This window comes from Bacillus rossius, chromosome 1 (assembly GCF_032445375.1).
Source record: "Bacillus rossius redtenbacheri isolate Brsri chromosome 1, Brsri_v3, whole genome shotgun sequence".
NCBI lineage: Eukaryota > Metazoa > Arthropoda > Insecta > Phasmatodea > Bacillidae > Bacillus > Bacillus rossius.
Window position 1 is genome coordinate 260,560,573 of NC_086330.1, and position 24,866 is coordinate 260,585,438.

The 24,866-nt window shown below is 36.8% G+C and overlaps 1 protein-coding gene across 3 annotated transcripts in view; it reads left to right on the top strand.

Annotated features, from left to right (window-relative positions):
• Window positions 1-24,866, top strand: part of LOC134527522 (caskin-2) — a 386,358-nt gene that overhangs the window by 169,294 nt on the left and 192,198 nt on the right. Inside the window, exon 1 of one of the 3 annotated variants that reach the window (XM_063360263.1) lies at window positions 19,704-19,963. The exons of the other annotated variants lie outside the window; for them this stretch is intronic. The gene's annotated coding sequence lies outside the window, so the exon portion shown is untranslated. Of the gene's footprint in view, window positions 1-19,703; window positions 19,964-24,866 lie in introns of those variants that run through there. 3 annotated transcript variants of the gene reach the window in all.

Below are 24,866 nucleotides of genomic sequence, written 5' to 3' on the forward strand. Positions count from 1 at the left end.
TCGTGGAGTAAGAGATGGCGTAGACAGCTTCTTTGAATTCAGCGCATAAGGACCCTCAATAATAGAGACCGGAAAAAAATGGCAGATTCATTTCTTGTTAGGCTAGACTCCCAATTCGTCCACCTTCATGCTGCTTCAATGATTGCGTCACAGTTAGCCTGTAGAACTCTGAGCCAATGGAAAACCCTCGATAAAAGAAGTATCGAATCACAAGCATCCCAGTTAACAGGGGTCATGAGACAGTAGCCAATCATTAGGGACACCTGTATTTCGCGAATACATTTCGTGTCAAGGTATTTCACTAAATACTGTAGCTTTTCTCCTGTGGTTATTGGCTGAGGTCGTTGAGAGGTGTCGTTCCGCTCTTGACGGGGCCAATGAGAATGTGATCACCGTAAGGCTGCACCCTCACAATTTGCCATGACTCTTAGAAAAAGCTACAGTGTTTTGTGAAATACCTAGACACGAAATGTGTTCGCGAAATACAGGTGTCCCTACCAATCATCATGTGTGTAATTTTCCCAAGTAAGTAGAGGATCGCAAAGTCTATCCTAGAGGTCATTGAAACACCGAATTTTTCCAATCCCTACTCATTAGCTTACGATTTGCCGTCACAACTGTCAATATCAAGTTATATAGTGTGCGTGTATATATATATATACACACATACGATATGAATATATAAAAATGTGTGCGTGTGTGCGTATATATATGTGTATATATGTGTGTATATATATAGTAGTAGGCCATAACAGCAGTAAAGTGGTTAAAAAGCACCGAAGACCTCAATAAAACTATCTAAGTCAAGCTGAACGAGCTCGAGACCAGAAGTTGTATTACGACGATCCAGTTTTAATGGCAGAATATAATTAGAAATACCCAGTCTATTAAAAGAAGTGCTGTAAATGGTAATAAATTATGCCAATTTGGAACCAGACTCAAAGAAGAAATAAGCTTTGATAACAGGTAAACCATTTTACGTTGTATATGAATGATTTGAAGTCGTCCGAAGAATCAACAAATGTTGGACCGTAGTAAGTACGGAAGAATTTAGAAAATAATCAAGATGACGGTAGTTGGAGAGAACTACATTTATCATAAACGAAGATGTCTGTAAGAAAATAGTGCTATTTACGTCAAGTGGGATACGACGACGATATTTCGCCAAAACTGATTCCGTAGGAATAGAACCACAGACGTAGCAGCGAAGGAAGCTCCCGAGGTCTGAACTGACGAGGTTCCCGTACAGATTGTAGCACAGTCCTTGCAGTTCTCGGCACACTGGACCCTGATCAAGGAAGCTAGTGAAGGTTTTCGGTATAAATTTTATTCAGAATCCATCAACTGGATCATAGGCTTTCGACGCAAGTTCGTGACCAAAAATATTTGCTGTTTCTGTAAACTGCTATTTTTGTATTCAAACTAATTTTTCAATATTGATGTGAAAATCAAAGTAGCCAATAATGAATCTAATGGTGATACTTTATTCAATTCAAGCCTTGAATTAAGTTACCATTTTTGCTTTCATCCTGTCGATAATTACTTGCAGTAGTAAACTCAGCTCTGCTTGGACTGAGTACTAGTTTGACTAATTTGAACTATACGATAAAGTTAAACATTGATTCTTGATTTAATTGTTTGCTAGTTTTGCATTGGAAGGTTATGTTATGAAATAATTTGAACAAATTAAGTAAATCATATTTTAAAAAGCCCGTCAGCGTTGGATTCCATCGTACTTACGTGAGATGAAGCTAATATTAGTTCTAGGTTTCCAGTAAATAATTAAAATTATTACATAAAATGTGTAGAATTATTGTGTACTGGTATGTTGATCGTGGAATTCTTATTTGAGTAAAATATAAACGTTAGTTCAAATTAGTTGCATGTCATATAATTTCAATAAATAGAGTGAAAGGCGCCCAACACAATTACTGAATATATAATAATACTGGTGGTATTATTTCATTCACTCTGATGAGTGATATGAGCATCGGAAGTGTTGTTTAGTGACGATAGGAAACTGATTTTAGAGTTTTGCTCATTCTTGTGACAATAGTTTTCACTTTATAGAATTGGTCATACTCATAAAGGATTGATAAGTGCTAAAAACCAGAGATGTTTTCACTTGTACGAGTGCTGGTGTTAACTGAAAGTTATAAAACTTTTTTTTTACATCACAGTGCCCTTTTAGAACACGTGCGTTTGTTCACAAATTTGTTTTGTTAAAATGATTGAATATATAATTTATAGTTTATAGCTAAATGCATAACGTATTAGATGGCCTCTACAGATAATGAAAGCAATGAATTAGTAAGGAAACTGAAGGACTGGTAATGAAAGTCAAAAAAGCCCCCAAATAAGCGGCAATGGTGCTAGAGATCACGAAATTTTAAATTTCCAGAAGCGTGTTAACTTACACATTTTGTCTATTCACTTCAGTTTATTGTCATGTGTGAAAATTATCTCGGAAAATATTTTAGCTCCCTAAATTCGGTAAGTTCCTCTGAATCGTAAAAAAAGAAAAGTATTATATATATCTATTTAAAAATAACTCTTTTATAAAAATAAACTTCAAGGAAAATTTTGTTAAAAGGTATTGAAAAGTTCTGGAATTGGTACATTGGGTAGTACAGGCATCGTGAACAAAAATTTCACCAGTAACGAAATACCAAACATTGCATTGAAACTTATGCCGACAAAGCGACGCAAGATGTTGTGACCTCAACAACGTAACGGTTTTTCCCGCCATGACTAGAGACTGGAAAAATTCGCGTATTCAGTGACCTCTCGGATAGACTTTACAGTTTTCAGTACACTCGGACAAATTTCCATTACGTGCTGACGTGTTTGGATCTCTGATGCTGTAGCCTGTGATTTGATAGTTATTTTGCTAGGTTTTTTTTAGGTCTCTAGCCATGACACACTATTTTGACAGTTATATTTGCAGATAAGCCGTTCAATAATAGATTCGAAGTTTTTCTACTGCATAGCTTGGGCGCGCGGGATATGTCCATATTTACTCTATGTAAAAAAATATAATTTTTTATTACAAACATTTACATCAACATAGGTTCGAACAGTTATATTATCATTCTCAACATTATTGCAGGTGTTGTAATATCTCGCCTTGCACCTCCCAAAATAACATACTGCATTCACCGAGATCTCTCATATTTTTTATGCCGTGTGAAGGGGGGGGGGGGGATATTACCTTAACCTACCTCCTGGGCCCGCCTTTGGTGAAACATCCCCGATTGATGTCTTATTCGAAACACTTTCCTACTGTCAGAACCATTGTGGTCTCAACAGATCCATGGCACTTGGAATAGTCAGGGAATTTGAAAGAAGTCAGGGAAAGAAATGACTCGAGCTTAAAAAGTAGGAATGATGGTTTTTCGCTGGAAAACTGGACTGTTTGTTAAGCTTCAGTATGCTTTATTACCTACAAGTTCTGTCCGGAAAAAGAAGCTTGAACAGACAACAGGGCATCCGTGATTCTAGTGAGGATTACTACGCCATGTTGGAAATATGTCTTCCAACCAAAATATTACGAGGACGTTACAGCAATTTGTTAACTAGTTTAACCTGAAAAGTTTTCGCATTCAGTAATATCTTTAATAAGTTAAACACCTATATTTCAAATAGTGTTACTGCAATTTTTTTCATTTATAACTTTTTTTTTTTAGATCGTAAAATGGCTTACCATTGGTGCCAGTAATTTATTTTGATTATGAGAGAGATTGGCAGAGGAATGTATTTTTTCGAAACTATGTGTTTAGTGGTTGGTTTAGTTTGTAACGAGTACACACTCACTGTCGGCATTCGAATTACAGTCATTCAGTGCTGAAGCATATTCCTTTCAGAATTCCCCGACCACATAAGGCAGTTGCTCCTCTTGCAGACGGTCGCACTACAAGGAAGGAACCACAGGCGCGAGCAGACGTAATTACAGACTAATGAGCGTTCAGAATATTTTTTCGCAGAAGTATTTGTATCTTGGCGTAGACATAAAAAAAACGGCTGCGTGTACTTATGTAATTGGCGTAATATAAAACTAACTTTCATTTTGCATACAAATAATTAATATAAAAGGGATATAAACACTGTTGGTAAAGCAGACTTGCCAACCTTTACGATTTTTTCGTAAAATGTACGAAAATCACGTCCGTTTTACGACTGTACGAGGATGTCTGCATTTTTTACGAATTTTAAAGACGAGACGTTTATTAAAACATGTATTTTCCGTCTGCCTTAAATGTTTTATTGTATGGTTTGTGAAAGCTGTTGCCATGTGTTGTTGCTGTGGAAACGAGTGCTGTAATTGAGTTATATTTTTGGTCGAAGGCCAGCGAACCACGTAATTTATTGTTCGATTGTATATCTTTCCTTATTGGCCGCCTGAGTTACATTGATGCGCTTACAACCAATCACGAACCAGTTTAAATAGCATTTTTTAAGTTTGGCAAGATGGTGTCGTGCATAAGCGTATGTTGTGATTCTTCAGTTAAAGTTGAGCCAATTTTGATTTTGTTTATTACAGGTTAGGAAACAAATTTATTGCATGTTTTCAATAAAAACGCGTTATGTGCACAATTAACGGAAGTGGAATCAAGTAAAGAAGAAAATGCCCCCGAAACGTGATACGCATTATTCTCAGGCATTTCGCGATACATACACGCGGGATTTTCCGTGTATGCTTAAATCAAGCAAGGGAACAAGGTTCGCATTTTTTTTCAGTGTGTAGATGCGACATCAACATTGGGCACGGCGGAAGATATGACATCAATCTCCACGTGAACTGTTCAAAACATCTCGCAAATGTTAAAAGTGCCGCAGTCAGTTCAAATGTTAGTGATTAGTTCGCTAAAAATAACAGCACAGACAATGCTGTAATACGTACAGAATATATGCTTACAAACTTTTTGGTTGAACATAATATTCCTTTAAATGTTTCGGATCACGCCGGCCCGTTATTCAGAAAAATGTTTTCAAATTCTGAAGTAGCAAAAAAAATTGGTTGCGCAAGAACAAAGTCGATGGCTATCGTGAAAGAAATGGCAACAGATGTAACTATAAAATTGTTTGTAATTTACAAACTGTAGTATTTTCAGTCGCGACCGACGGCAGCAATGACTCTGAATCCAAATTATATCCACTAGTAGTAACATTTTGTGATGCAAGTTTGAAAATGATACTGTCGAAGTTGCTTTCATCACCAGTACTCCAGGGAGATTCTACTGGAAGTTAACTGATATCAGTGTATATTGTAACAAAGGTACACTCTGTTGATTTGTAGGGTACCACAAGGAATAAAGTTTTTTCTTTGATGTGATACTAAGCAAAAATGTTTCCATAATGGTAAATAATGAGAATGATTGTTGGTCTGCAATGTTAATGTATGTTAAAACGATTACATAATTTCTATTACTGTAAAAAATGTGATATCATGAAAGTTTATTAATTTTTCAATTGCCGCGAGCAGTTTACGCGTGTTATATTATGTTTTATGTATTTTACTAATTGAGGGTTTCAAAAGTTGGCAAGTCTGGTAAAGAATAAATTCAATCAATCTAAAAAAACAGTAATCGTTATTAATATAAGAACGTGTATAAAATTAACAATTTAATTTAGTAAAATAATCACAGTACATTTTAATTAATAATGACAATCAATACATATGCCGAATGTTTATTTAAATTTATTAATTTTTATTATTTATTAAATAATAATGTAATAATTTATAATGTAAATAAATTATAAATAGGAAATAAAAACTCACTTATATACACTTGAAAATACACCTGCAGTGTTTATAAACACAATTTCTAACACAATATTCACAATAAATAAATGTTTTAATGGTATGGACCCGTATTGAATATAAATAACTAAATTACATATAAATTTAAAAGCACATATATAATTTTTATTTGTATGTAGCCTTTATTTCATCCTGTGAACATTTCATTGCATGGTCCACGTGCATCGTAAAAATTCACTCTCGAAAATTTTTTTATAACGGGCCTAAAGTAGTATAACTTCAAAAATTTTTTATCTAATAAATACTTGAAAACATTTTTCTTGTCGGGAAACCCTGGAAAAGCCAGGATAATTTTATCCTGACATTTTGTAGCAACCACAATCTTGAGCGGAAGGAATTTCCCAGCTCATTTGAAAAGTGTTTTGAGTGTTAGTTAGATTCTTTTGTGACGGTATTGGATAGAATATAAATTTTAAAAAGGTCTGCATTTTGAAGGTATTATTGCCTGTTTCTCACAATATAGGAAGTAGCACGTTGGCATAAATGTTGAAGTATTAAAGGAAGTAAAAAATTATTAAATAAAATGTATCAATATTATCCTGCTTTGTAAACAGAATATATATTTAACCATTCCCCTACTTCACAAACAATTTCATAGATATCTTAAGCATTTTTGCTCTCAAAAGTTGTACTTATTCTTCCTGAAAAAAAGGTTTAAAAAATGATCTATCAATGGTTGATAATTAAAATCATTATGAGATTTCTCTAATATTTCGTAAGATGATTTGCTTTTCTTTGGTAGCCGATGTAGATTTTTCTTTTAGCTTTAGTTTTAAATGTAATTTTTTAAAATAAATATTTCATTTTATCTTATATTTATTTATTAATTGAATTTTCTCATGCTTTTAGTTTTAAGTACAGTTTATTTATTATTTTATTATTTTCTTTTATCATGGTGTACATAATAAAATGTACCTACCGTACGTAAACATTAGGTTATCAATATACACGCTAGCGTTTATAAGTTTTATATTTCATGCAAAGCAGAGTGTCATCTTGCAAATTATGTGAAAGTAAAGGGAAATAAACAATAAAAGCAACACAAAAACATTTACTTTGATAAGTAAGATTTTTTTTTATGTTTGTTCGAACCCCTGTTATTGGAGACTCAAGGTTATTTTGTTTTATATGTTATCAACAGCTGATAGGTGCTGTTATATCTTGTTTATAATTCGATCGTACTTGAGTGTTGAACTTTTAACGTTTGCATTAACAGAGTAGTTAGTATGTTAAGCACACGGCTAATCCTCACTGTTAAGACTATGTCTCACACGATTTCCCCCCCCCCCTCCCATTTTAGAGTACTTTACTTTTATTTAAGGAATTTTTCTAAACTTTCAACTAGATACCTCCCTTGCAATTTTTGTTCTGCCAAAAATATTTTCAGCAATTGTTTACTTAGTGTTAGTGTAATATAATTAGAGACCGGGAAAATTTGCGGAATCATTTCGTGCGGATGAAATGCAAATATTTTTACCTTATAGTTGGATCTGCTTTGGCTAACAATTTAGCAGGAGGAATTTCGGCCAATGAGAAACCCTCAACAGAAGAAATATCAAATCACAAACTACAAGTTACAACTCCTAACAAATCAGCATCCTATCAGCAATAGAAATTTTACCGAGTGTACTGAGAACTGTGGAGTCCATCCTGGAGGCTTTTGAATTTGTAAATTTTTCCAGTATCTAAATATAATGGGTGTACAAGTGACGCAAATGATAATAAATATTACAAAGACTTGCGCGCCTTTTTACACCAATGATATTACACTAAGTTAATATCTGTTGAAAATATTTTGTAGCAGAATGACAAATACAAGAGAGGTATCGAGTTTATTGTACGAATAGCCCGTAAATAAAACAAATGTAGTACAGTTTTAAACTGAAATATTTTAAAACACATAACACTAAGTATATGTTTGTATTTTTGTTTTTGTTCAAACGACTGAAATCAGTCTGTTATAATCTATATATATATAAAAATTTAGCTTCCGTATGTATTTGGCCGCAAAACTCGGAAAGTATACGATGGTTTGGATTGAAATTTTTACAGAACATTGCATCTTAACAGAAGAGTGTTTATATGAAATAAAAGTTTGGGAAAATCCACCGGAAAAGTCGGAAAAAAAAAGTTTCTATAACTAAATATCATGGTCACCCAACTTAGTTGTGACCACGCTCGACGATGCTGTACCATATTGTCGAAGTTCAAGCACATCAGGCTACTCGACCATTGTGCCTTGACGACTATAATTTACACAAATATGTATATATATATATATATATATATATATTTCAAGAAAGAATAAAAAACTTTATTTAATTTGAAAGTATATTCTTTCGACTCTATTGATAAAAATACGTTTAAATTAAAAAATACATTTCGTACAATACATTTGAAAATTAAATAATTCTTATCTTATAGCTTATATCTTATATATTGCTATTATAATCTATATCTATAAAAATGTTATGTTGGTTTGTGTATGCTTCAAAAACTCAAAAAGTTCTGCACCGATCGAGCTGAAATTTTACCATTATATACAACCCGCATCAAGGATTGTTTTTATCTACTTTTCACGTCAGCAACATAACCGCAACCGCGAAAAAGTAACTGCGCCATTTTATTAATGTGTTTTCTCACCAATAAAAACAAAAAACACAAATTTTCTGTTATGGAAACGTTTCTCCATGCCAAAGGATTTCTCTTAGCAATGGAAAAAACTATGTCAAGTGAAGCGAGCGGGAAATGGCAATATACAATGAGAATGATTTTATTGTGAGGTGCAATAATTAAAAAATGACTAAGCTTACCGGTATGGGACTATATATACAATATGAATGAGGTACTTTAGTGTGATCGTGTCTCGATTGAGCTGCGCCGTTATCCAAATCGTAAGTAGAGGTTATGTTTTGTATGGGTCTATCACCACTTGATGTGGGATTGCATGTAGATGGTTCTAGGCTATTCATTTTTTGAACTCCTTAGACCCTATACATTTTTTTAAATTTTTAATTTAATTAATATGTTCTATCGCCAATAACAACAATTGCATCAATCGTAAGTAGAGGTTATGTTTTGTATGGGTCTATCACCACTTGATGTGGGATTGCATGTAGATGGTTCTAGGCTATTCATTTTTTGAACTCCTTAGACCCTATACCTTTTATTTAAATTTTAAATTTAACTAATATGTTCTACGGAATTTTTAAAATCACTTGATCAGCCAGGGATACCACCACACATACTTAAATTGAAAATATGTGTGCCAATTACCCTCTTGCGGAATATTAATCAGCCAAAACTCTGCAACGGCACGCGACTTTCAGTTAAGAGATTAATTAATAACGTAGTGGAAGCAACGATTTTAACGGGGCCTTTCAAAGGTGAATATGTCCTCATTCCTCGAATACCAATGATCCCGACCGATACACCATTTCAATTTAAAAGATTGCAATTCCCAATTCGATTGGCATTTGCAATCACAATCAATGAAGCTCAAGGTCAATCTTTAGAATTGTGTGGTTTAGATTTAGATGCGGATTGCTTTTTACATGGACAACTGTATGTTGCGTGTTCCCAAGTCGGAAAACCAGATAGTCTTTATATCTACGCATACAGTGGAAAAACAAAAAAAAAAATATTCAATCACAATGTGCCACAGCGAAACGTGGCAGGGTACAGCTAGTACTTCATACAAACAAAACTTAACCTTATTGAACTGAGTCACCATTATTATTATTATTATATAATTATATTCTGATTTTTTTAAAAGGTAAAAAAAAAAAAAAACCCTTTCGTCGAGATCTCATGCTTACGAAGCGCATACCTTACCACCATGCTACCAAGGCCATTTTGGAACAGTGAAGAGAATATATATTATAGTAGTTGTACATCCAATTAAGTTTAGGTCATTCAAAACTTGGGATTACTTTTTACTATGGCTACTTTAGTTTACCAAATATATTCCAGGGTAGTCTCACTATCATAATGTTTCATTTGTCACACCGATACGTTTGGTACGCACCTTAATATTGACCAAAGTGACGATGTACGGGTTTACTTTTCTACACGTGCGCCCTCCATTCTTTTCGAGGTTTCTGAGACTTTGCGCAGACGCAGCACCGTTCCGTCTTCACGAAATGAATCGTACCGAATGCCGTCTACCGGGAGCTAAAGATCGACATGGCGCGCGAGACGTGGCCTGAATACTTCTAGCCGCACGTGCAGCTGGGCGTGTGGGTGTGCGGGTGTGCGGGTGAGCGGGGGTGCGGGTGACACTGACGGCGGACGGGAGCGGCGGTGTAAGTGATGGGTCGAGGCAGGGATAGGGCGTCATGCGGGCTCGCACCGAGGATGCCCTCAGCCAAAAGAGGAAGGCTGCGAGGGGATTACTCCAGCAGCAGGCTGCGTGCTGCAAGGAGGGTGAGGGGAAGGAACATCCCTGCAAGGAGAACAGGAGCGCTCGCCAGATGGAGGTGAGTTATGAATGCAGACCCTGCAAAATTCGCGTCGCTATTTGGCGACAGCCTATATAGCAAATGAGTCGGCCATTCTCCATGCAGTACTTTGTCCACTGCTAATCTTTTCGAGATAACGAAAAAAAAAAAAGTGTACCGTAATACATTTTAACTAAAATAAATTTTTGGGTTGAAAATATATTATCCTACAAAAGTTAAAAAAATCTATAAAATAAAATACATAGATTTTTCCTGCATTATATATTTTTTTGATGTGCTTATAAAACTCACTTTTGGACAAAGTGGAATTTCGAACAGCTACATTAGGACAAAGTAGCGTTCGTAACAATATCTAATGGAAAAAGTAAGCTAGGAAACCATTTGTCTTAGGATTTTATAACAAATAAATAATAGTTTCAAAAACTAAAAACACGCTTTTATATCGAAAACCAAACTAAAAAATAGAAAATAAATTTTAATAAATTTGAATTAAGAATAGTGTAAAATTGTTTTATAAATATAAATTAATAATAGTGTAAATAAGAAAATAATGTATTTTATTTAAAAAAAAAAAAAAACGTAGGGTGCATGGTGTTAATAGTACAGATATGAGTAGTAGGTTTATCATTTCGATAATATCTTAAAAAGCACCCCACGCTTTTTTTAAAAATAAAATACATTATTTTCTTATTTAAACTATTATTAATTTATATTTATAAAAAAAATTACACTATTCTTAATTCAAATTTATTAAAATTTATTTTCTATTTTTTAGTTTGGTTTTCTATATAAAGCGTGTTCTTAGTTTTTGAAAATATTTATTTTCTACTTTTTAGTTTGGTTTATTAATAAAAGTGTTTTTTTTCCTCAATTTCTTCCAGGTAAAAATCCTTAAACTGTAAGTTTTGCTCTCTATCCAAATATGTTTTTTGATATATCATCTGTCAAACTTATCCATATTTTCCTTGTTTGATGTCTTTTATTTAATGATTTACTGACCTTCGCATAGTTTGGAGTATTTGTAACTGCTTGGTGTAGATTTGCAGGTTGGTGTTCGAGTGGAATTTCAAAAATCTGCCCATCAGGTGTAGCTATTGAGGTTATGCATATGGTGTTTGATTTCCCATTTGCTGTGGGTTTCACAGCAAAATCAAACCTCAATTTTTCCATGTTTCGTGAAATATTTGCATAAAATGTTGTTTTATAATAAAGTTTCACTCTTGGTTAATTGGTAAAAATGAAACAAAGACGTAATTGTGTTTCTCTATTTAACGAAACATCATTTAAAGCCCTTATTTCAGTTTTTTTCTTCATATTTTTACAAATTTAGATAATATTCTCTTCAAGAAAGTATATTGTTCACAATAATCATAACCCACTCTCAATTTTCATTTAATTAAATGTCACAATATTTAGTAGGCTTTGTTTATATCGCGCCAAAGACAAACTGAAAGAAAAGAGTTCGCACATGAGCGAAATAGTTTTCTGTACATATATGTCTTTGTTTCATTTTACCAATTATATAAATTGACAGAAATCTTATTTTGCAAATTGATTAATGGAATAATCTTATCAAAGTAGTTTATTGTCATCGGTCCTCGATAAATCTACAAAGTTTCAATGAAATCTGGCTGTTTAAAGTGGGTCAAAATCGCACCCAAAGGAGTCGGTTACAAACATACATACAAACCTCTCTTTTCTATGATACAAACAAACATACAGGTGAAGCTAATATAAAGCGTGTAAAAAGGCAACAGTCTAGTAATTAAAATTAACCTTGACTTTACATTCTTAGTAAGCAGTCATCCTCCACACTAGGGATATTTCTGTGCTTTCTTAAAGGTTTCTCATAAAATTTCAAATCTTCAACATATTTTCAATCATCATCATAATGTTTATTCAAGAGTTTATCAACGTCTTTACGTTTTTCTGCTTTAACTGACACAATAGTATTTTCACATGCGGATGTTTCTATAAGTTTTCCCTTTATGTGGAATTACAAATATTTTGATACCACTTGCAATAAAGCTTCCGTGCTATTTTGTTTTGTTTGAGATGGCTTAGGACTTATCTTCGGCTACTTGTTGAAGTCAACACTCGTTAGCTTGTGTGATGATCATGACAGTTGTATCCGCCCGCGTGACATAATAAGTTATTTCCTAGCCTGTTGGTAAATATGTGGTTGCAACAAGGTATAGAAGGTCTGGGAGATCTTATTTATTCCTTGACATGCAAAAAGTTGGGATAAATAGTTCAAAACTAAAATTATAGCAAACATATGAAAAAATTCAAGATGGCATGGCTGAATTAATGGCTATTCCTTGTAGTGTACCCATGTCAGTTTTGTTAAGTAACATTAACTCTTACTAGTATGTTTAATGCGACCTCCGGCTTTTGTCAGAATAAACCTTTAGCATTATGAAAACGACCCCATTCACTTTAAAGTTTCTTTTACTTTTTGTATTTCCAGAAGTGTTTCAGTCATAAAAGAAAAATCTTGATTCATAAGGATGGAAAAATTCGCGATTTCAGTATCTCTAGGATGAACAACACAGGCCTCTACATACTGGAGCAAATATCCCCTGCTCATTAGCTGCTGATTTGAGAGTATTCTAGACTGAGTTGCCTGTGATTGGACACTTCTTTAGCTGAGGGTCTCCCATTGGCCCAGAGTCCTCCAGATAAACCGCGAGCCAATAGCAGAAGAATCAGTCAGGTCTAATCGTTTGGATTTTAGTCTATCGTGAAATGAATCGCGTATTTTTCTGGTCTTTATGAGATTCATTGCTACTTCCCCAACTGATTCAAAAACTTCAAACTATTGTTTTTAATGTTATGTAAAAAAAAAGTACGAAAAATGTTATATTTCTGGAGTAAAATAACATTTCTCACTAGGTTTTAAGACTAATTTACGCCAATGGACAAAGCTTGATTTGCAAATCACCATCAGAATTTAACATACAGTCATGTCGGACAAAGAAGTTTGAGGTTGGACGAAATACTGTTTGGAATTGAAAACAAGTTAATGTAACTCATTTTATAAAGATTATTTTTTACCTAGTTAAAGTGAGTTAAGGAACTAAATCTGGTGTTGTTTATAAGCTGTTTTTACTAAAAAGGGCATGTTTGCAAATTTGTTAGTTTTTTTTACAAAGTAGTGATTGGAAAACGCTGACTCATAATGTTTGTACACTTGATTGATCCTTGCCAGTAATTAAGGATATTTTTGTAGAAGTGTGTATTTCATTGCCGTCGATATGGACTCCACACGCCACAGTCACTGTAAAGTAAATGGAGCATGGCCGTAGATTACCGGGAGGGGGGGGGGGGGAGCCACCCTAGAATTAGGAAGCCCCTCGCTGTGGGGACCCGCTTGCGCGATCAAAATTGTGACTATAATATAAAAAGGCGTTGATAAACATAATAATGTCAAAACTATATGTTATAGAAAACTTTTGCATATTTTATATTTGTTTGTGCGTATGGCATGCATAGAATATAGGTCAAAATAAGTACAATATAGGTACGAATTACAATCACCGTATACAGAGATGACGTATCGGTTAACCCCTCGCAAAAATAAATCTTTGGTTACACAGCCCCCCTCCCCCCTGGACCGTCTATGTTTCCGCTGCCCCCCTCCCCCCTCCTCCTTGAGAGTCCTACATATGTACGCCCTTGAGGACGGCTATCGCACAGCCCTGCCTAGCGAGCTGCACAACCCGCACACGCTGTCAGATGTGGAGAGTCGCAGTCACCGCGGGACTCCGTCTTGGAGCACGAGCAACCTCCGTGCAACTGGCCGCAGTTGCGGTTGTGTTCCCGGGCCTGGCGCGGAGGTAGTTGTGCTGTAATCAGAAGAGCAATGATATATGAGATATGCATTATTGGGAACAAGCTAGACATGCCAGATCAAGTTTATTGGCTGCCACCTCACTTCACTTTCTCTCCTCCTTGCACACGATTTTATTTGGGGGAGGGGGGGGGGGGTGTTTCACCTATCTATTAACCCATTCTTCTGCGCTCGCCCTTGGACAAATTTCATTCATGTACAACAATTTAAAATTTAGACCGTCGCCAGATAAAAAATACGAATTTTGAAGTCCATTAGTAATTAGGTGTCTTTGTATGAAAGCAAGGATACGTGATTTCACAACGTTCTCAGCGTAAGATAACAGTAAGAAAAGCCACAGTGTCGTAACTGAGAACATCTCCAGCTGCGTGGTGCAGACGGCAACGCGAGCAGGGCCGAGTAGCCGGTGCTCGCACACTACACCGCAGCCAGCGGGCGGAGGAGCCGGTGCTCGCACACTACACCGCAGCCAGCGGGCGGAGGAGCCGGTGCTCGCACACTACACCGCAGCCAGCGGGCGGAGGAGCCGGTGCTCGCACACTACACCGCAGCCAGCGGGCGGAGGAGCCGGTGCTCGCACACTACGCCACAGCCAGCGGGCGGAGTAGCCGGTGCTCGCACACTACACCGCAGCCAGCGGGCGGAGGAGCCGGTGCTCGCACACTACACCGCAGCCAGCGGGCGGAGGAGCCGGTGCTCGCACACTACACCGCAGCCAGCGGGCGGAGGAGCCGGTGCTCGCACACTACACCGCAGCCAGCGGGCGGAGGAGCCGGTGCTCGCACACTACGCCACAGCCAGCGGGCGGAGTAGCCGGTGCTCGCACACTACACCGCAGCCAGTGGGCGGAGGAGCCGCTGCCACACACTGCCGCGACGGCGCGTGATGTACGTGCCCCGGGGCGGGTGTTATCTCGCGGGCAAGGACGCGAGCCGCCCCGCAAGGTCAGCGCCGCGCTGAGTCCCGCTGCCTGCGATAACCGGCTGTGAGCCTCTGTAGCTGTAGCTGTAGCTGTCGGCTGTACCGTTCCCGGCGCACATACGGTGAACTGCGTGATTTCGAAACTACTCTAGATATCTGAATAAGGGTTTGTTTACGAAAAGCATTTAAGAATTCGCTGAGGGCCGAAAAGTACTTTTGTTTCCGGATTAAGTTTTTAAACCGTACTTATAGAAGAGTTCAATATAGTTAAATGGCGTGTTTTCAGAGCAATTTTTAGGTATAAAACAACAGATAAAGATTCTTGAAAGTGCCTTGAAAAGGTCTTGCATTACACCATCTTCATTTCTCCGCCATATAATGTTACGGTCACCGCTCAAATTTAATAGTTGGCCTATGCACGACGATAAGACTGCGCGCCAGATCAGAACCTTGTGCTTAGGGGCGATACCGCGCTAGAAGCATCAGCGAACTTCAGGGTTTCAAATGTGTCTCGAATGCTTATCATTAATTTTTTCAAAGGCCCCAAATAAACGTTTAGTTGCACGGAATTTAATTAGTCCATCACCTTCTTGAAAGCTTCTTGAAAGCCGAGTTCTTATCGTCCCTTTTAATGCATTTACTGGAAGAAGTGTCCCATAAGCACTTACACTTCCTATATAAATTTTAAAAAAAAACCATGTCTATATCCAGACCACTTTACCTCCGTCATCGCGATTTGAAACAAGTTACCTTTCGGCACGCACAAAAAAACTGATAAATACACTGCCAGCGCCTTGTGCGCTACCGAGTGATCAGGCTGGCTGCCAGCAGCTACCGGCCGGTCACGTGACCATGTATCGTTGGTTGGTGGCTGCTGAAAGTTGAAACAGCGCTGGCAAGTCGGCGAGTGTCCCCACTACGCTGTGAGGTGGCTGGTGATAGCCTTCAGCAAGCAGCGGCTGGTAAACCCGTTCTACAATGACACGGAAACGGATACGGATCCGGATCTAACGGAACAGAGTTTCTGCAACAGCACGCAAGCGGAGACGGGCCCTTACAGATTAGCTTGGCAATGCTGAGCTCTTCAGTCTGAGTACCATCAACTTGTAAATAAACATTATCACATGTGAAAGTTTTCAATATATACTTCTTTAGGCGCATTATGGAAAAATGATGAGAGTGAATTTTTACGGTTCGCGCGCAAAATGCAACGAAATTTTCACAATAAGATGGTGGACCCACATGTATGAACATATACCCATCTATATTCATTTTCATAAAACTTAAGGGACATACAAAAGTATTGGTGTGCCAAATGAAACTTTAATAAATTTGGTAAATTAAAATAGTCATAGAAAACATTAATTCCAAGTTATATAAAACCTATTACAATATTATAATACATATTCTCCTTTCATACTCTTCTAATGCTTGGTAGCGCAGTGGTTATAGTGCGCAGTTAATATGCTGAAAACCCCTGGGTAAAGGCTCAGAAGTGGAAATTGTTCTTTTTACTTCTTTTTAAATTACAAATTACTGGATTATTCAAATTGTGTATTAAGCAAATGTATAGTATATATATATATATATATATATTTATATATATATGAAAACATTTTATTTGTTTATCGTATTGCTATAGTATTATTAACTACATTTTCATACTTGGTAGGCCTATATATTCTATTTTTACTTAAAATAATATTTAATTAATTAGGTTTCTTAAGAATAAATTTCCATGAGTTCGCGTAGGTAATAAAAATAAAACTTATCATCGTACAAATATTCTTTAGTACTTAATAATTTATAGTCATCTAACGTGCGTGTAAACTAAATAGTATTAACTTCTTAATGAATTTTAACAAACTGGGCAGTATTTGACTAATTCCTTGTAAAAATTAAGGTCCAAGCCAGTTTTTGTTATCGGAGAAGTTTAATTATATATTTTAACCTTTCGCTCTGCAAATTGAATGATTCGATAGTAGGCACAGCTGCTCCGGTAGCGCATTCTGGCGGCGGGTGCGGAACTACGTGTGATTCGCGTCTAGAAATGAAGTGGGAAAAAAAAAAAACAATTTGTGTATATTTATCTCGCATGGTATTGTTTTAAAGAATTCTACGTCAAACTTCGTGTCCGAGTTTCGTATCACAAGAGTATTTGCGACATGAGAAAACATGAACTTGCTTGTTACCGATGTTAGATGTCACTCATTTCTGATGGCGAGTACTGAAAGACTCGCTCACATTTCTTTTTAATCAAGGGCCAATCGTAATTTCAGGTGAAGTGTGCGGCCCGCACTCTTCTCATACAAAATATTAGGTTTTTTTTTTTGCGAAATAAACTGACCGTTCATTAGACTGCAATAAGGTTTGCGCGTGCCATCGATATCTTCCTTCCAATTGGCGGCCGTCTGCACGTTTGCTTCCGCAATGGATGGCTATATCTTTGTGCCAACCAAAAAACTCGAACAAACACGAAACACGTCCATAAATAACACTCAGTCGCTCTCGATCTCTTGACATTTTTTCCTCTAAAATTGCATGTCCCTAACCATTAATTAATATCACCAGAAACATTACAATGACATATTTTATCAACGAAGATTTTTTTGTAGTTATTCTGAAAGATGAAAACGGTAACATAATTCAAAACATGACATTTCCTTTTTTCTTTAGATTGGCCAACAAATATGTTACAAAATATTTATAAAATATGTACGTTTTTGAGTTTAAAAAGCTTTGGTACAAATTTATATTATAAACAATAGAGTAAAGGCTTTTTTTTAAAACATTTACATTACCATATTCCTGTTTAGGATGACAAAGCCATTTTATTCTTACAAGGAAAAGTGTGTTAGGAATATTTGATCTCATTTTAATTTAAATCGCTCTTTTGATGAATGAAAGACTCAGGCGAGATGTCTTCCGAAAGTTATAAATGCATCCTCTAGACAACGAGCAGTCACAACAGTTCCACTTGGCGTCTTCCTTGTGCGTAGTCCGTCTCGTCTTGTGAGGATGTAAGGCCACGGTTTGATCACTGGTCTGCATTATGTGCATAAGCTTGGCTGGAGTCGAGGCAGATCTTCTGGAAACCACGGAATCATTTTTAATTTTGGTTTTGGAATGTCATACAATTCATTGTAGTGAAGGTATGTTTAGAAGCTTCCACCTAGTTAACCTTTTACGGAAATGTTCTGTTATCCTTTCCCGTCTTTAGTTTTCTCAGTGCAAGTGCGTTTACTTTGCAGGATAGCAAACATTAGGATACAACTGGAACTATTCTTGTAATTTTAAATTAATGGAAAATTAGGGAAAAGTGAAGAAACTAAATGTTTTGCTAAGAACAAGATTTCAGATTCAACCACACAGACAAGTCATACTTCGCAAAATCTTTACGAGTGAGCAGCGCACCGATCATATTGCACTTTGCTCCATTTCTTCACATAATAGAATTTCGCTTTACTATTTATTTTGTTTTGTTTACATTCCAAATTGCACACAATGCTATACGAGTATATATATATATATCCCGCCTGTGTTTCACTGAGCGAAACTACTTTAACTAATGACTGGGCTTCAAGTGTAAACATGTTTGTGGTTACATTTAAAAAAATCTGTTATAGTGTTGGCTATAAAGTAATTTTTTATGAAATTGTTCAATATTTAAAAAACATTTCTTGTTGCACTGAAGAGTCTGTCAGGTAAATATTTGTAAGTTTAGATAATAAAGTATTTTTTTTTAGGAGTTATCCATTTGATGTGATGTTAAAAAGGTCCATTGAAAAAAAAACTGAAAGAAATTAAGTAGACCCAAATGAAACAACTTAAAATACATTGAGTAGTGTCTAGATACAAACAAAAAAATAATTAGTAATTATAATAATTATAAGGGCATGCAATTTCCGCGAAAATATTTTGAGACGATCTTTCTTCAGATTCAGGGCCACTTTCGACACACGAATCACAGAAATTTTGAGCGCAAGCAAACGCGTCCTGAATGGCCTTGTTAAGTAAGACAATGGCTTCTATCATAGACAGCCGCCAATCGCAAGGAAGAAACGGACACGCCTTATTTCAGGCTTATAACAGGTCAGATTTTTTTCGCTAAAAAATATAGGACTCTAGTAATTGAATGTTAAAAAATATATGACGGTGAAATGAACAAAAGCGCACTAGAACATCAATTTAAGGGAGTTATTCCATTCATTTGTTTGATTTTCTTTTTGATTTTAAATTAAAATGAAATCATACAAATATTATAATAATTTGTTGTTTATAAATGGTTGTATCAATTAAATAAGTGTTTATTTAATGATGTTAAGATTTTAAGTTATATTTATATATCAACCCTAGCATGAGCTGAGAACATGTAATCACGTGGTTCACAGTTTTGAATGAACCATTTAAATAGCATTTATTGTAAGACTTTTTACTTTTAAGATATCGTCATTAATTAAAAAAAAGTAAAATGAAAACTTTATACGACGTGATTTTAAACTCACGGTTAATGCTAATTAAAAAATATAAATCCATTCTTAAAGGTTCTAAATATATATAGAAAAAGTATTGAGTTGATAAAACTGTGTGTGATCTATAAACTATGATTATATGATGAATCGAACTTAAATTATTAGCAAATACATATGTTTACATAAGAAAAACAACTTTTGAAACTAGTGCTACCGCCCTCGAATCCCACCAAGAAAGAACCTGTTGAACACTGAACCCCGCGAGGTAGTTTGTTTTTGTTGACGGCGGTGTACATTCCGCACGCGTGCTGATTGGCCAGCCGCCGGAGGTGATTAGCGGGCGACAGCGAGCACGCGTGAGCGCAGTCAGTGCCCCGGCGGAACTGGCGGTGGTCGGCGTGTGTGTCTCCAGCGCGTGGGTCGCGCAGCCCTCAAGGTACACAGGGCCATCGCGTCTCGCGTATCTCCTCCGCCGTCTTTGCAGTTGGGCACCGTGAGGGGCCGTTCATTAATTACGTCGTCCCTGCCCTCACCAACCCCAACCCAGATGTAAAGACGCATAAGATTTCTTACATAAGATTTAACCTAGTTTACATCAAAAGCGTTAAATACCGTTAGAAAAGGTTCATTTATACTACAAAATGTTATTATCTGACAAATCAAAGTTTTTTTATTTATTTTTAAATAGATGCGTAGTCTTTAAAAAATGCTTATTATAATTAAAGTTAAGAATCGAAACAATCGTAAAGTAAGGAAACAAATAGGTAAAAAAAAAAAAAAAAAAAAAAATACAAACGAGGAATACATCGCATAACATAGTGAACGACTAGATTCGAAACAATCTTAAAGGAAATCAGTCAAACAGTAAAATATTACGTAAGAATGGTTTTTACCACCCAAGGTGGGTCATGTAGATATTTTTTAAACCCCTCCCCCCTCGGTTCAGGACCCTTACGTAAGTAATGAACGGCCCCTAATACAAGTTTAATGCCCGAGCAGTGTGTGTTGTGGTCTCTTTTGCGTTTCTTATTCTTCTTACAGTTTATTTTCGTAAAATCCGCGGGCGTGATGTTCACGCGGACGTATCCCAGTCGCACTCCAGCGCGCAGGCACACATCTGCAAGTAGTTCCCCAGCTCTCCGGGGCCGCCTGCTTGTTGCTTCCGTACAGTCTGTTTTTGTAAGCGTGGAATTTGCTTCAAGTCAGTGTTAATCTATTTCAAATTCTGTTAAAATAGTTTTACTGAATAGTTTAATTCTTCGGGGATTTTAGTTGCTTAACTTGACAGTTTTATCCGCGATTTCTTCTATTCTTCCAGTGTATTCGTCCACCTTAATTGCGGATTTCCAGTGAACTACATTTATCCACCAGCAGCTTCTTTTTAACGGACTGTTCAGTTAGGCTTTTTGGTAAGGCGTGAACTCTATATAGCTACACTTTATTTTTTAGCTCAGAATTATTTTTAATTTTCATGTTAAAAAACATATGGGAGCTATTGCTGGAACATATTAAAAAATGTGAGAGCAACTACGAATAAGTTTCGCTAATAAGGCTTGATTCGCGTGAACTAGACAGTAACTTTCTTCGTTGTTGCCAGCTCCGCTGGGTCGTAACCATCACTCTGGACTCACCTACGCAGTTCATGAGTTCGTGTTTCCTATATCTTATCAGCAGGTTGTTTACGTAACCCATTTCTGTAATTTACGTATCAGATGGCTCTAAATTCGAGATGAGATAACTCCCTCTTCGTTGCCGAGTGGAAACGTGTTGATTCTATAGTCTGTCTCACGCTTAGATGCTGAACACTGTTGTTTGTTAGCTTTAAACGTTTTATAAGACTTTTTCGTATACCATCGTTAATTATCATAAGTTTAATTTGTTTTATAATTTTATTATTTCGTATATTTGGTATGACTACAAATTAGTACCCACGGTATTACAGTTGTAGTCGTTCTGACTACATTTAAATGTTTACACAAATTATTATTTCACAAAAGAAAATATTTAAATTTCAACGATTTAAATAAATTGTTTAAAAAAGTTGAAACCAAGTTGGCTTATTTTAATTAAGTCTCCTTATAAATAAATACACTATTTTATCGAATAGTGCTCTTGATTTAATACAAAATGAAAATGTATTTCTACAATTCTCATTACAAATTTTACCATACAAAATACAATATTTCGGATACATAAAAAAAATCATTACAAAGGCGTGTCTGAAACGTTTTGCACTATATGGAGTGTTCTGACAACAGAGCACTCCGAAACAAGGACAGCTTAAACGCACAGTGCAATCCAAGGATGAGACGCGCTATAGGCAGGCCGCTTCGGGTTGATCAATAAGCTGCATTACGGGCAATAATGCACCGCAATGCCTGGCCGTGAGTTAGGTTCCTGACCTTGAGTCACACTCTCGGTCAGATCTCTCAGCGTTGTGTCAGTCTAGTTGCACGCCCACGAGCAGTACGGTAGTTGGCTAAACAATTTTAACTGAGAGATTAGTGTGTTGAACTTACTAAAGCTACTCCCGTGGTGGAAAATAAAACACATTTTGTAAGTTTTAGAATGTTAGTTTCGAATATTTGCAAATATTGAAACTTCAAAATGTCCTACAGAAAATAAGTAGTGGAAATTATGCGAAACAATTTTTCTTATCGCTGGAGTGTCTTAAAACTTCTATTTCTTAATAAGGTGACATGGTCAACGCGAGTGTAAACCTACGTTGCGCGGACGAAACAAATTCTTATCAGTACATCAGTGGACGTGTTGGAAATGAGAACTAAGAAACGGGTTGACGGGGAATCTGGGGGGAAAATCACATACAAGACATGTTTGGAACACACTAACACTTGGCAAACACGTGACCTGTCTCAGCGAGCGCATGCCCGTTGCACGAAATAGTTACGACCGCACTCAACAGATGGTCAGAGTCACTAACCACTTCCTGGCTTCCGGGTTCATGTCGCGGAGTAGTTCTCCGCGTTTATGCAAGCCTTGTTGCAGACATCTTCAACGGAGATTAACAACCGTAGTGTTGGTCTACCTGAAGGGACCCGCCTAGTCAGAGGTGTATTAGTGTTGGTGAGGCGGGATAAGTGCGACGCTCGCTGGTGCTTCTATAGAGCGAACCACTCTTAGATTGCAGTGTGGAACACTCGTGACTGCCGTAAGAGATGTATTTGTTCTGCTCGCTCTGTTGGCAAATATATTAAGTATTTGAAATTGAAGTTGTTTGAAATTGTTTATTAATTTATCAAGCGAACATTACCATTTTCGTATGAATTCGTATCAGTGAATGTGCATGAATCGTTACTTGTTTTAAGTTAAAAAGAGGCGAATTATTACAGATTATAAGCCTTGTAGTAGGTGTAGGCCTAAAAAATTATAAATCACTAAAAATGATTCTTAAAATGCTTCTCGTGTACTTAGAACTTCAACCTGAAGCTATTTGTAACGTGTTATAAATCTGGCAACAGCGCGCCCCATAAGCCGTGTCCTGCAGTCTAAGCGTGAGATGGTCTATAGCGCGGCATCGCCTCTGACCTGGCGCGTGGCGCAGTCTTCTCGTCGTGCAGATAACAACTATGGAATGTGAGCGGTGACCATTAAGTTTTATGGCGGAGAAATGAAGTTAAAGAAAGGTGTGATGCGAACCCCCCGTGGGTGCTTTAAATAATCAGTACCGCGTGTTTCGTGTTTAAAAATGTTTCGAAAACACGCGTTTTAGCAATTTCCCAAAAATACAGTTTAAAAACTAAATACGGAAACAGGACTATTTATCCGTCCTCAGAGTGACCTTAAATGCTTATTATAAAAAGACACCACTCGAATATCTTGAGAAATTTTCAAATCGCGTGGTTTATTCTGAAGCTGTGTACACCGTGTGTGTGCCGGGGTGGCGGGGCCTAAGTCCCGGCATGAGGAGACTCCAGGCAACTGGATACAACTGGATACAACTGAGCGCTGACTGAGCTGACTCATCGTGAGTGGCCTCACCCGCCGCCTCCAGTCGTGGCCACTGTCAGCGATCAATAAATTGTTAATCGCCCTTGGAGATGGCTGCAACAAAACATGTCGAAACGTCGGGCACATCATTACTTACAAGGACGAGAAGCCAAGAATTTTTTTCCACGTAAAATTATTGAATAAAAGTAAATACTTTCCATTTTCTGAACTGTTAATTGGTGCGATTTGACTTAATTCGGTTACTTATCTTTCCACGATCCTTTGATATTTACATGTTTACTTGATCGTCCCTTTTGATTGGTCTGGGTTGACCGGAGCTTCTAATCGGAGTCAGGTGTGAAAAGATTCTATTGTAAATTGGATCAGCACTGATGAATCAGTCAGCTTCGATCACTGACATTAACCTGAAGTAGTTCTCAAACTCAAGTAGGGCGCGGTTGTGACAGATCTGCAATAAAATTGGACCTAATACGAGCAGGACCCGCAACTTCAAATTCAAAATGTTTGGCGGGACTCAGGAGACAGGATCATCTTTCTGAGTCTGTGCTGGTGGGTGTCCCCGATGTATAGATTTCTATGAAAATATCACAGTAACGAGTTTTCAGGCTTCTAGATTTGACTTTTCTACACACCGTTAAACCACTTTCTTCGTGTATTATAGATGCGCGAACAGATTCACACGTGATGCGGTGACCACTTGTTCGCCTGGGGCTCAGGGGCGGCAAGGGCGCGTCAAGAACACTTCAGGCTGTGTCCGAATTCGCCTTAAGTACATACTTACACGCACTTGTCCCCGCAAGTGACATCACAAGGGCTGTGCGAATTACAAGTGAAGTATGCAAGTAAACAAATCTGTGTATTTTTACGTACTTCAAGCTAAAGAATCGTCGCCCAGTAATGAAAAGCGTTTCGTAAGTTATGTTTGATGTAAAATGTAAGTAAATTAAAGACATTAAAAATAATTTTGACTTCAATTATGTTTGTTTTTTAATGAATTGAATAAAATAAATAAATATTAAACGTGTTTGTAAGTAATTTTCATTAAATTAATGCACATAAATTCCGATCGTAACTATGAAACAAATGTAGAATCGTAAAGTAAATTGCTGTAAATTCATCGATAAAGAATTGAAAATTACTAATTTAAGTTAAACATTATTTTCTAATATCATTTATTTATTTTAAAAATAGAGAACCTTTTCGGCTTGCTAACGCCGCGTGAAGACGCCAACCTGGAACCTGCCCGTATTCCTAAAGCACCCCACAAAGCAAGTGAAGTACGCGAGGTCGCAAGTACACAGCTGCGTACCTGAATTCAGACACGCCCTTAGTTCAGTAATATGCTTCTTCAAGTATAATTTGCTATCCAA